Source organism: Corapipo altera, unplaced genomic scaffold (genome assembly GCF_003945725.1).
Source record: "Corapipo altera isolate COAL_440 unplaced genomic scaffold, ASM394572v1 24b, whole genome shotgun sequence".
Taxonomy (NCBI): Eukaryota; Metazoa; Chordata; class Aves; order Passeriformes; family Pipridae; genus Corapipo; species Corapipo altera.
In genome coordinates, this window is record NW_020884888.1 from 9,424,323 (window position 1) to 9,428,359 (window position 4,037).

The 4,037-nt window shown below is 34.3% G+C and overlaps 1 long non-coding RNA gene across 1 annotated transcript; it reads left to right on the forward strand.

The window, feature by feature from the left end:
* Positions 1-636: 636 nt before the first annotated feature.
* Positions 637-3,252, forward strand: LOC113947378. The gene is made up of 3 exons (XR_003527697.1): positions 637-705; positions 2,215-2,300; positions 3,227-3,252. It is a non-coding gene; the product is annotated as an uncharacterized LOC113947378 (long non-coding RNA).
* The last annotated feature ends 785 nt before the right edge of the window (positions 3,253-4,037 follow it).

Here is a 4,037-nt window from a genome sequence, read left to right on the forward strand (position 1 = left end):
ATGCCCAAGAGAGGGCTGTGAACTCATGGGAAACCTGAGCTGGATCAGGCTCCTGGCAGGGACCTGCAGACCCATGGAGAGAGAAGCCCAAGGTGGAGCAGGTTTGCTGGCAGGACTTGTGACCCTGTGGGACACCTATACTGAAGCAGTCTGTACCTAAAGGACTCTGTCTCATGGGAAAGTGATCCACATTGGAGCAGTTCATGGAGATCTGTTGTCCATGGGATGGACTCACACTGGAGAAGTTTGTGAAGGACTGTCTTCTGTGGGAGGGATCCCATGGGGACCAGGGGAAGGATTCTCCTCCCTGAGCAGCAACAGGAACAATGTATGATGAACTGACCATAGCCCCCACTCCCCGTATCCCTGAGCCAATCAGAGCAGATCAGAATAACAGTGTGCAGCCTCCACACTATTTTTAACTATGTGCATGTCCGTTGTAAATGTGGACATACTAATTTTTTCGATGTTTGAACTGCTTGATAAACAAGGATGTTTACTGGGTACTGTAAACTAAAGTGGAACTGAAAAAATTATCAAAAAAGATTCCATTGCAACTGGACACTTATTAATATTATATAATTATATATACATGCACAACACAAAACTAAATGCACTTTCACTTTATTTTCAAGTCTGGGCTGGAGGTGTATTCTGTATTACTTGAACACAGTAATGAAACGAGCACTCCTGTATCATTAAAAGGTTGGTTCTGATTTTGTCTTGCTAAAAAAAGTGATTAACAGAAGCTCAATTGATCTGGAAGAAAGTAAATCTTGCCTTAAAGTGGAAGTCAGACTATCTGAATCTATTGGTGCTGTGCTTTTCAAGTCTTGACAAATTATTTTTCCTACAATGCTTCCTGACATCAGGCTTCTTTATAGGAGGCATGGTGTTATATCATTAAAACATCAACTCCTGCTGGGAGATGCATTCAATTCCTTGGAATGCTGTAAGAAATAGGTGTTTTTTTAAAAGTTGTTTTTAGTCAGTTATTTACTCAGTAAGAACATATTTAGGTGTCAATGGCAATTAGTCATTCAAGTTTTTTTCTTTTAATTAAAGCTCACACTTTAAAACACTAAATCAAGGTAAGTCATTCTGAAAAGGAATAGTTTGTCCCTCACATTTCCTACCAGGTGGAGATATTTTCAAGACTCTCCAAACACCAGGCAGTCTTTCTTCTCATCTGTTAACTTTATGCACTTCAATATCAAAGCACCACATGTGGGCTATGGACCAAACTGATGTCATGACACTATAATTACTAAGCTTTTGTAAATTTTAGATGTAGACTTGATCTTATTTATTTATTTTAAAAATATGTTTATTTCCCATTTGCAGATATATATGTCAACAAATCTCTCAAGGAATTGTTTGAACTGACTGTAAATTAAGAAAAATCCTTTTAAGCCATTTTTATCCATGATTAACTACATGTTTGAACAGTAATGAAATTTCATAATTGACTTGGAAATAATATTTTTTTATGTAAGTACTGAGAGGGAAGAAAAGGAAGAAAATTTTTCTCTAAATTTTTTTTATGGAAATATGAAAATAAAAGGAAAAAAACCTAGAAACTGCTTTCTCCGTAGAGTACTACATGGCAACGGTGCCAAATACTTGGCAGCAACAGAGGACCATAAGGAATGTACCTATTTTCACTCATAACAGCCAGAATTTTCAGTTGAGAAATGCAGTATAAAGGTCTTGGGTCTTTCAACTTGGATACTAGAAGTTTCTGAAATCACTGACCTTAGATCAGTGTTACCTGCAAGACAGAACAAAGTAGCTTTCTAGCAAAAGCCATTTACTGCCATTTTACAAATTAGGTCTGCTCCTCAATCACAAAAATAACAATTGCTTTCTTTTTTTAAAGCTTGATTATCTTCTAATTTGAATAACATATTTTTTAAAAAACTTTTTTTAAAGTTTGATTATCTTCTAATTTGAATAACATTATAATTTTTTTTAAAACTTTTTGCTTTACACTTCATCAGTCTGCCTCTCATATCAGGAAAAAAAAATAATTCCAAATTGGTAGAAACTTGTTCATTTTATGTCTTGATTTCACTTTCTACCAAATGCGAAGCCAGAAAAGTGAAGAAGCAAAAACAAGCTGACAAAATAACCTCAATATTAGTAGTGAATGGGTAAAATCAAATACCCTTATTGAGAAAACACGTGTGACACTGAATTATTTTCTCCCTTCAGAACTAGGGAATTGAGAATGGCCTTGTGCCAGGAGCATATTGAATATCAAGACAAAAGTATGACTGAGGAATGAAAAAGAACTAAAGGTAATTTGGGAAAAAAGAAGCACACACATTTACTTTAATGCAACAGACTGTTCAAAGTTGAGATTAAGTAACTGCAAATGAGGGTGTCATCTGCTTTTACACCAGCGAAAATACAAGTCGTATAATAAATTTTTATTCTACAGAAAGTACATGAATATTCCATCTCATTCTTAAAAGCATGGACTTGTATTTTTTTGAAAATACTTAAGGTTAATAAGTATTGTTTCTCTAGGAACCATTAGCTGTGTAACACGCCTCAGTCACACTCTGACACATATACCTTGAGTAAAACTGTCAAAAAATTGTAAAAATGTAGGAACACATTTTATAATATCCCTCATTTTCTAAACCTTGCATGTATTTATGACAGTAAATGCATGTATTTATCAAATTGGCAGGCACTGAAAGTACTTAAAAAGAATGTTCTCTCTCACACTTTATGAAAGCTTCAAAGTGATCTGTAATAGCTGGATGTGCAGTTAGTCAAACGAACAATAATAGACTCATTGCTGCAATGTATCTGCAAGGAAGAAGCAGAAAATCGGTATGAATGTATTAATCACTATAAGGAATTCAAATACTGAATTTTATATTTTTAAAGCTGATTATAAAAGAGTAAAAAGGTGCCGCTGTATTTTATCTTTTTTCCTCTGAGACTAAGAATTGCAGTCTGTTTATTTAGTAATGGTAGTATCATCTGTATACATTTTTGATCTTAATTAAATTTTATTTTGGTGTCCCTGTACTATAGGAGTTAGATGAATAAAACTGAATTCTGAGAACCTGAGGGTTTTTTCATCATATTGGAGAAAGTACCTTTATTTATTTATTTTAATTCATCTCACATGACTGATCTCTAGAAATAAAAGCAATCTCAACCCTAATATAACTTTTGCTTTTCTTTGTCTTTTCTCTTTACAAAATAGGATGGACAGGTAGAAGGTCAAATAGGTAAGAATCCCCAAAGATGGCTGTTCAATCCTTTTATTAAAGTGTCAATATTAAGTAGTTGTTGTATGTTGACTGTTGCATTTATTTAACATGATAGAGGGTTTTGTTTGGTTGGTTTTTTTGGGTTTTTTTTGGTTGTTTTTTTGTTTTGGTCTGAGTTTTTTTTAAGTATTAGAAGCACCAAAAATAACAGAACCATAGAATATGCTGAGTTGGAAGGACTCACAAGGATTATCAGGTCCAAGTCTTAGCCCTGCACAGGACTGTCTCCAAGAGACATACCTTACTAGAACAGCAATTATGGATAACTAAGGATATAGGAAAATGGAAGACATGATAAACCACAGCTAAAGAAATAAGAGGAATTAAGAACAAAAAAAAATGCAATTTTTTTGTCATTGCAATGTTTAAAATCAAACAAATTATTGTGCAAGGCAATGATTAGACTTCACTTGAGCAAGTCAGACCATCTTTTCTGGAGGGGGAGGTAGTAGTTGTGAAAAGGCAGAGACACAGCTTATTTGTGAAGATCTAAACAATGGTGGATTTAACAAACATTGAAGAGCTATCAAAACACTGAGAGAGAAGTTGAGTGTTTTCTTTAAGCCTGTGCTGAAAGAGAGACTAATACTGAAGGTGCTGTTAGAACAAAAAAGATGTCAGAATAAAACAGTATAAAGTATAGATTACTGTATAATGAGGAGAAAGGAGGTTTTGAAACAGCCATCATACAAGAGGAAAGCAATGTATGTAAGGAAATTCAACTTAAATACAGATAACAAAAGA